Source organism: Dermacentor silvarum, chromosome 7, assembly GCF_013339745.2.
Source record: "Dermacentor silvarum isolate Dsil-2018 chromosome 7, BIME_Dsil_1.4, whole genome shotgun sequence".
NCBI lineage: Eukaryota > Metazoa > Arthropoda > Arachnida > Ixodida > Ixodidae > Dermacentor > Dermacentor silvarum.
In genome coordinates this window covers 35,662,135-35,672,221 of record NC_051160.1, presented here as the reverse complement: position 1 = coordinate 35,672,221, position 10,087 = coordinate 35,662,135, and the positions used below count along the sequence as shown (strand labels likewise).

At 44.6% G+C, this 10,087-nt stretch overlaps 1 long non-coding RNA gene across 1 annotated transcript in view; it reads left to right on the top strand.

Annotated features, from left to right (window-relative positions):
* LOC119459452 (uncharacterized) overlaps positions 1–9,381 on the top strand; it is a 47,349-nt gene extending 37,968 nt beyond the window's left edge. Inside the window, exon 4 of the long non-coding RNA XR_005193613.2 lies at positions 9,190–9,381. This is a non-coding gene — a long non-coding RNA (uncharacterized LOC119459452). The remainder of the gene's footprint in view (positions 1–9,189) is intronic.
* Positions 9,382–10,087: the final 706 nt, after the last annotated feature.

Sequence of the window (10,087 nt, the reverse complement as noted above, 5' to 3'; positions counted from 1 at the left end):
GGTTCAATAATTATTCTGAGGCGTTCCTAAAGCACAAACAAATCGCAGAACACAAGGCTATCGATCGTAAATGCAGACAGAACGAACCCTATAACACGCCTTTTAACATTGCCGAGTTGAGAGCCTCCTTGAATACATGTCGGAGCTCTGCACCTGGACCTGACAGGATCATGTACGATATGATTAAACACATCCACAGCGATACTCAAATAACGCTACTCGCACTCTTTAATGCTATATGGGCTGGTGGGTACCTACCTATTGCATGGAAAGAATCCCTTGTCGTCCCGATTTTGAAACAAGGTAAAGACCCCACATTAGTAACAAGTTACCGCCCAATAGCCCTCACAAGTTGTATTTGCAAAGTTTTTGAAAAAATGATAAACCGTCGCCTTTTACACTTCCTTAAGTCAAACAAAATTCTTGATCCATATCAATGCGGCTTCAGAGAAGGACGGTCTACAACCGACCATCTCGTGTGCATCGAAGCAAACATTCGTGATGCCTTCATACATAAACAATATTTCTTATCCGTGTTTCTAGATATGGAAAAGGCGTATGGTACAATCTGGCGTTATGGAATCTTGCGCGATCTGTCGGCAATATGCATTCACGGCAATATGTTAAACATTATTGAAAGCTACCTACACAACCGCACATTTCGGGTTAAAATAGGCAATGCACTGTCGCGTCCATTCGTACAGGAAACTGGTGTACCCCAGGGAGGCGTGCTCAGTTGCACGCTCTTTATCGTCAAAATGAACACGCTTCGTGCTTCGTTGCCACCAGCAATTTTTTTATTCCATCTACGTGGACGATATACAAATAGGATTCAAGTCCTGTAACCTTGCAGTGTGCGAGAGACAGGTACAGCAGGGGTTGAACAAAGTGTCTAAGTGGGCAGACGAAAACGGGTTCAAAGTAAACCCCCACAAAAGCTCTTGTGTTCTTTTCACCAGGAAGAAAGGTCTCGTTGCAGATCCCACCATTGAAATGTATGGACAACAAATACCTATGAACAAAGAACACAAGTTTTTAGGCATCATACTTGACTCTAAGCTGACTTTCATCCACCACATCAAACACCTCAAGACGAAATGCCTAAAAACAATGAACTTACTGAAACTTTTATCTCACACATCCTGGGGCAGTGACAGGAAGTGTTTAATGAATCTTCACAAGAGCCTCATTAGGTCACGATTGGATTATGGTGCCGTGGTATATCACTCTGCTGCCCCGAGCGCACTAAAAATGTTAGATCCTGTCCACCATCTAAGTATCCGCCTGGCCACTGGCGCATTCAGAACAAGCCCCGTTGAAAGCTTATACGTAGAATCCAATGAGTGGTCACTCCACCTCCAGAGAACATACATCAGCTTCACTTATTTTCTCAAAGTGCACTCCAATCGAGAACATCCTTGTTCTGTAACCGTAAATGATTTGAAGTGTGCAACGCTTTTCTATAATCGACCCTCTATGAGGCGGCCTTTCTGACTGCGTGTAAGAGAACTTAGCGAGGAGTTGGATGTCCCACTTGTAGAACATCGCCTAATGCCTCCTGCTAAGCTGTCACCGCACTGGGAGTGGCAGGTGATAGATTGTGATTTATCCTTTGTAGAGGTCACAAAGTACGCTCCTGAGCTCGAAATTACAATGCATTTCCGCGAACTTCAATTGAAGTACTCGTGCTCGGAGTTCTACACCGACGCGTCTTAGTCCCATGCTGGCGTATCTTACGCGGCTGTTGGCCCCTCTTTTTCTAAATCTGATGTATTGAACCCCCTAACAAGTATATTCACAGCAGAAGCATACGCAGTACTGTCTGCGGTGAAACATATAAAAAAATAAAAACTAGAAAAAGCAATAATATTCACAGACTCGTTAAGTCTTGTAAAAGCGCTAACCTCTTTACAAAAGCATAAAAATCCTGTTTTTATTGAGCTTTACTCACTCTTGTGTAACATTTACCAATCTCGTAGACATGTAATAATATGCTGGGTGCCTGGCCATAGAGGCATCGAGGGCAATGTGCTAGCAGACCAGTTGGCCACATCAACTACATCGCAAGCTATTAATCCTGCCGCTGCTATTTCCTCCACAGATCTGAAGCCTTTTTTGCGAAGGAAACTGCGAGGCCACTGGCAGCGTCTGTGGGACGCTGAAACAACTAATAAGCTCCACTTGATTAAGCCACAGTTAGGTTTCTGGCCCTGTACAACTAAAACACGACGAACGGATGTCCTATTCTGTCGTCTCAGAATAGGACACACATATGGTACTCACAATTTTCTATTGAATGGAAATGATCCTCCAACATGTGGTAGATGTGGCGACAGGCTCACCGTCCTCCACGTCCTCTTGGAGTGTCGGGAAGCCGAAAAAGAAAGAAAGAAACATTTTCCTCTCCCATATCGCTATTGTGTCCCTCTGCATCCCGCTATGTTTCTCGGTAAACAACCACTTTTTAGCACCAACGCAGTCCTTGCTTTCGTGAAAGATGTTGTGCTACATGTTGTTTAGCCCAATAAGTTCGTAGTGCATCCTCTCTCTAGAGGATGTTGGTGCGATCGTTTTTTTTTTTAATTGCACATGCCACCAGGCCCTTGTGTTTCAAGGGCTCTGTTTAGGCACTTGTGCTTCTGGCCAATTCTTGTATCTTTAATTTTTTGTAACTCGTATCATTCTCTCGCAATGCATTATTCATGTTCATAGTACACATAATCACTCATTGCCATAATCTTATTACTTATAGATTTTACGCACTTTACAGCGACTGATTTTAGGCCCCTTTACAGCCATGCCACATCTAATGTTCATATAATTGACTATTCATATACCACTAACAAACCATTACCATCGTCATGGCGCTCTTTGGCCATACCTTGCCCTTGCGCCACTAAACTCCAACAATCATCATCAGCTTTAATTTCACTGTTACAACGTGTGCTTGAATATGAATGATATAAAATTATGTTCGTCATTATTAGCGGCTTTCAGATTGCAATTTCCAGAGTTGTTTATCTCTAATGGTCTGTTTTATAAATCTACGAGAAAAGACAAAGGAACGTTGTGGGTTTCAGGCTGTTCTTGCTTATTTTTGGTTCGTACGAAAAAGACAGGTGAAAGTTAACATACATTATACCATATGGTGCCCTATTATTGTACACACGTAATTTTTTACGCTCGCATGCTGCTACGTTATGTGGCGGACGTGGGAATGACTGGGTTTAACCTTCTTGCGTCATTCTTTTCTGTCGAGGCTAGATAATTCTCCCCATTCCATCTATGTGCTCCACCGAATGTTAAAACTATCTGAAATTATTTTTTTCTGATATTTTGCAGCGCCACCAAAGCGAAAACTCATGTGCAGCCTCATGCCGAAACCAGGCCCCTGCTCTACGTGTAATCGAACGTGGCACTTCGATGCCAGCACCGGCTTCTGCAAACATTTTGTAGGCGGAAAATGCGGAACCAATTCTAATAGCTTTTTCCTCGTGCGAAAAGTGTACGAAGAGATGCAGTGGTAAGATGTTGAAGCTGGTAAAACGCATCAGTGCGAACATGCATATTTCCCGAGCTGCACAATTTCATGCCTTTATTTAATATTTTCATGCATAAGGGCACAACATTGATCAGTTCTTTAAGTTTTAGTTTCTTTGTTCTTAATAATTTACGCACCTAATTTAAATTTTTTTCACAAAGTGGTAGAAAATATTTTATGATAAACTAGACATTAGCATGTACATTTCAAGCCGCACATAAAAAGCGAGCATACCATTACCAAAGCATATATAACAAAAACAACAACACCAAAGGATATATAGGTTTGTCGCTTTTTTTAGTGCATCACGATTGGTGGATGAGAACCACAAGATGCCTTTCTTCCCTTAGATGTTCTCGATTATTACAAAAAATACCAACATAAAACCGAACTTGCCAGTTTTCTTCAAGCCTCTGAAGATCGCAAACGCTACGAATCATTGCAATTGGTCATTTTTGAGCGAGTATCCGTTGGTACTACAATTTTGTCCACTCGTATTTAGATAAAATCCTCAATTCCGTATGGGGGGGAATTGTAGCAACATATGTAGCAACATATGTTGCATATGTAGCTTGAATACTACTCAGCCAACAGGTAATCACAAATCTTGGAGTTGCGCCTCGAAGCAGACATTCACGTCAACCATTATGCTGTACTTTCCTTCAAATTCTATAAAGCCGAGTTTTACGCATATTATTGCGATATCAATTGCGACAGATTGCGAATACTGCAGCCGCATTTCTCCCGTCGGCGTCGGCGTGACCGTGAGGTTCCGTATTAAGTCCAAGGGGAATAAAACTGTCGCCGCGCGCCGTACACTGTGTGCGAGAGTGAGCCGGCGATCGCGGCTCATCCTCGCACATGCACGGGAAGGAAGCGGAACGGAAGCGCGCTGTCTTCCGTGTTGCGCAACGCTCCGGGGGGAGTGTAGGCCGGGGGGGGGGGGGGGGGGGGAGGATTAATACCCACGGCTCCGGCAGCCGCGGTCGCTCGCCCGGGCCGCTGTGTCTTGAAGGCCATCTGCGTCAGGTCACAGTCTCCCGCGGCCGGTGTATTCGCGGATTAGTTCGCGTTGATGCAAGAAACGGCACGAAGGTCAAATCGCTCGCTGCACCCACCGCGCTTGCTCACTTCAACGTTTTGACAGAGAGTTTCCACGGTCATCGAGTGAGATGTGTTTGTGTTTGCTTGAGCGCGCTTGACACGATGTTTGTTCATTTAGTGAGTATGCCTAGGTTTACAAGTTTATACGGCCGATAAAACTACTATGCTTACTTCGTATAGCTGTCCCCTGATTTGCTATCGCAATCGATCCTTCGCCTTTCAGGCTAAACTGCGTCTTTTCTTGCAGAAAATGACAAATGGAAAGACATCTTATTAAACCGAAATCGGGCAAAGTGCTACAGAGGTGATTGAAAGTTTTCGACAGTGTGGCTGATTGTCTGATGTCATAATGGAAAGTCGAACAATGACAAGCCGTCATCTTGCCATCATCCTTACTTTCATTAGCAAGGTGTCCAAATCCCATGTCGAAATAAAATGAAATAAATTGTAGCGTTTTGCGTGCCAAAACCACGATCTGATTATGAGGCACGCCACTGTGGGGGACTCCGGAATAATTAGCACCACCTTGAGTTCTATAACGTGCACCTAAATCTAAGTACACTGGGTGTTTTTCGCATTTCTCCACCAATCGAAATGCGGCAGCCGTGGCAGGGATTCGATCCCGCAACCTCGTCGAATGGCTTCGCTATTTGAGCAGTGGCAACACTAGGTATACAGGGTGTGCCAACTATCATGCCCCAACATTTAAAAATGTGGAATGCCACGTAGCTAGACCGAACCAAGGTAATGTTATTTGCCGTCTCTTGGAGATACTCAGATTATATTTTTGCATTCTACCTAATTACACAATTAGTCCTACTTAATAATCAACTTCTCAAATATGAGAGTTATATTAAAAGTGTCAATGAGAAAAGTGTAGAGCAGAATGAAAAGCTCCCGATACAGCTTTCCGTTGCTAATTCGTGCAGCATAAAAGTGGTTTTCCGAGCGTGAAATAAGCCCGCGAATACATGTCAAGTGCCCCGAGCTGCCTTTCTCGTGGCAATTCGTACAGGAGCCATACATTACTGCTGCCATCACGGGTCACAAAACACAACACAGTACCAACACAAGCGCGACACTCCTCACACTGGTCAGAAAGGACATCGCTGTCAAATACATTCAACAGATGGACAATAACCTCACCCTGAAGCTCATATTGTCACTCCGTTCGCTAAAAATCACAGCCTTGCCCTTTGGATGACCAACGTGTACAGGTAAACCAATGCAATCAGCCAATTTCCTCCCACCGATCGTCTCTCTATTGCCAACCGGCCGGTTTACGCATCCAATAGCTGGATACATTAACGCACCCCACACTGCCTGGAAATAAACAGCAATGCAGCAAAATGGGCCGTAGTCTTGAGCGCAGTACACCGGCACCAGTTAGCCATTCTGAGTAACCGGAACTCACCCACAAAACATGGAAATTTCATCCAAAAAGGCACTACCCCATACCTCACGCTCTTTAATAGATCAGAGGTAGAATGTCACAACAGTCACGTTGCTCTGTTGAGTAATGATACTCTACTCCGAATGGAAATTCACTGGGCCTCAATTCAAACGGCGCATCAGACAACGCACCCGCACTAACTGGCACACCCTTAGAAAAGCAGCCACGCTTGACCCTCTAGAAATACCTGGCAGTTCTAAATGGGCATGCATAAAGTATTCGCAATCACACATTCCAACACACACAGACCCTCACACAACACGACGATGAACAGAAAAAAAGACAGGCACGTGCTCTCCCCTGTGGGAGTCGCGATACTGTGTCAACCGTATATACCTAGTTGGAAGTGCATGAAATGTAATAGCAAACTGCACAAACACATGCATCACATAAATGCTGATATCACAGCCTACTCATACTCGCTCACAAGGGATAACTAGCATGCTATTTGTGATGAGCTCAATAACACACTCCACTGGAGCCCTGCTTGGCACCTGGCTCCGAGGACTCATCAACCCGGCACAACCCAAAACCGTAACGTGAACACTAAACTCCTCGGCGAGTATGCTTCCCCTGCCATATTCTTCGAGTTCATCTGCACCAAATATATTGCAAACTTCACATACCAGCTACGTTACAACTAGAGAAACTATGTAACCACCAAACCAGACCCCCCTGCTGTCTTTGACTCTGACTTAACACTCGATCCGAGTATAATATTTATTGTAGTTGAATAAATATTATTAACTTAATATGTAATTAGCCGAGACACAAATGTATTACTTGCTCCAAGCGACAGCAAACAACATTAACTTGGTTTGGCCCAGTTACGCGGCACTCCCATATTTTTACATTTCGGCACAAGTTACGTGGAACACCTTGCATAAATACCGCTAAGTCATGGGTGGAATTTCGCAAAGCAATTCTACCCCTCCTGAAAGCACGAAGGAGAAATGGCGAAGTATACTGTACAGTGAACTTATTAATATTGTATTCTTTGGCAAGACTGAATACGTAAACAACAGAATATCATGACTAACCAGGATATCAACTCCGGCAGAACTCATCCCATCATGAATGTAACGTTAGCGATTAGCACTGAAGTAATGTAAGCGACACATCTTATTGTGCTATTCTTCACTTCTGTGTGCCCGACTTTTTCAATTTTCTGTTGCCAACATCTTATTCACTTCTCTGCATAGCTCAACATGCCTTGGTCATGACATGCTCTGTTCTAATTGTATTCACATCACTTATTGTTCTACACTCGGCTACTTTCGATGCTGACTTTTCACTATTCTGTAGCTGACTGCTCAGTTGCTTTGTTGTTCATTTTCTGTTTCCCACTTCTCCGCTTCTTGCCTCTTGTGTTGCTTGTCTATACGGGCACCTGCGCAGTTTGGCACATGCCCCTTCTTCTGGATTGGCCAATAGTGTTCACCAACATAGGTGCCACATACCCTGTCGCATAAGCCCAATGGGCCCAAAATGGTCTACTCGGGCACGTCACCCGTGTCACAAACCTCCTTGCATATATCTACTGGCCAAAGTTGTATATTCTTGCAAGTACCCAGTTGTAAAAGCCCACCTGAACATACCCACTGGCCCAAGTTGGTCATTGCCAAGATGCCTTTTCCGACACATACTGAGTTATCCACACCAAGGGGTCCAAGAAGGCATGAAAGAGGTTCAATACGGACCGACAGATAAGTGCCTGAAGTTTACAAGCAATGCCTAATCACTATAGAATACAGTGAATCTGCAGACGTGCCACATTATTTTTAAGATCTGCTTTAAACATTCATTCTTCCTGTAACAGCGCGGGGACTGGAACAAGCTACCAGGCCAAGTTGTGGTGGCATGGCTCCTGCTAAAATTGTCCTCCTTATTTCTAGATAATTACACCAACAGCTTCTGACACAGTCGTAATCATGTGTTATGCGCTAGTTAAGACCGTTTTATTCACTGCCTGCTTTGCTGCGATCGTATTAAGGCAAAAGCCTTTAATGGCTGATACTCGCGACGTCCGACCGTCCGTCCGTCCGTGCCCTGGAACGGTGCCAGCTGTGACCTCTCCCCCTCACACTCTGTCAGCAATCACGTGATGGCACAGCGGCACATAGCACAAGTTACGCCGCCACAGCTGTGGCCTCTCCCCCTTACACTCTCTCAGCAATGACGTGATGGCACAGCGGCGCGCGCGGCAACGCTCCTTCGTCAGACGTCTCGTTGCAGCAGTCGAGTTAGTCGGATAGCTCCTAAGAGGCCCGGTGATGATTCCACGGCAAGCGGTTCAGAGAAGCGCCCCAAGATTGTGGATTCCCCCGATACCGAACGCGAGAAGAGGAATGAGCGAATGCGCATGCGGTGGTAGTCAGTCAAATGGGCACGGGCTTTCGCCGAACACACTTTGGAATTTACAAAGTGTCCTTCAATTTTTTGGTAATGCCATCAAAACTTTGAAATTATTTTTTATGGAGAGTGGAATAATGTGGTTGCTTTAGGGTACCTCTTATCGATTTCTGCAATGCTTAAGTCTAAGAAGCTTTAAGCTTTCACTCTCTCGATAATTCTTTTTTTTTCTACGCCAAATATGCGTGATGAACAGTACACTTATTCTGCCCTCTGCCTCTCTTCTCGTGGTCCTTGAAGGGACCGATAATGTCTGCAACTAAATACGATATTCATGAAATTCGCATATTTCAAGCGACAATGCTTGTGCTGTCATATACAAATCTAAACAAGCGTTATTCGCTGTTCAGGGTACGGATCGTCGTTGTTCAGGCACAGGGAACGACGACAAGTTAGTTAAATACTGACATTTGCTGCTACTTTTGCTCTCCAATCGGCTTTTACGCGCGTATTCAGAAATGCATCTTAACATGAAACTCATGCTTGATTTGATTTAACGGAGGCCTGGCGGGAACATGCTCAGGACGCTCATTGCGTTTGCTTCGGCACATTCACGACAGGCGTCATTTAGATCAAGTCAAGCATGGGCTTCAATCTAAGTTGCATTTCTGAATACCGGGGTTACTGTATGCACAAAGTTTAGTTTTCTCACTTTCACCTTCTTTTCATTCTGCTTCAGATCGTAATGTGGACGCAGTGTGCGTCCTGCCTCAGAAACCGAAGACGAAGCCAGAACATAAACCAAAACTACATGTACAAAATGTACCGGCCCGGCCTCCCCTAACAGGGCCAGAATAAATAATTGGACGGCTGTTTCATTCTCCCCGAGCCTGCACAATAACGCCAGAATAAAGTATTTGGTCCTCATGCAGTTTCGCCTCCATATTTCTCCATTTTTTTTTTCAATACAAAAGTGTTCTTAGCCGGGCGCCGCGAAAAATCCGCGCTGTATACGTACGTTGCGTACTTCATGGCATTCCTACGAGATGGCGCCAGTTTGCTGTACTTTAAGACGTTGGCAGCTCGTAAAGGGACATTCGGATAGCCAGCGAGAAGAGAGAAAAGGCTCGCTCACGGAAGGGGTGAAAGGGAGGTTCACTAGGAGCGGTTGGAAAGGGTAGGCGAAGGAAAATACTAAAATTCCCTCGGGGATGTGCCCGTTGGTCGTTTATAGACAATGTTTCTTGTAATATACAGGGTGTTCTTTAGGCCATGCGGAATGTTCAAATATTTCATTGTGGCACACAGCGTAATTGTGGTGCTTAAGTTGGGATACTCCGAGCGGTGTGCATTACTTGCATAAGGAATCGAGATGAATAATTGACAAATTACCAAAAAATCATTAATAAACTGTGTAATATTTACTTTAGCGCACATACACGAATGTACGAGTAATAGATGGTTTTTGTAAGCTCATCCACTGGGAACGACTTCTAAAGATTTCACGGGTTTCGAGATAGGCGCCGTAACGCTTGGGATAAAAATGCACTGCTGTTCCAATTACTAGAATTAGAAGCGCGCGAGATTGCCGGCGAAACCGCAAGCGAAACATAAGGGTCGGTTGTCGCGTTTGCTCC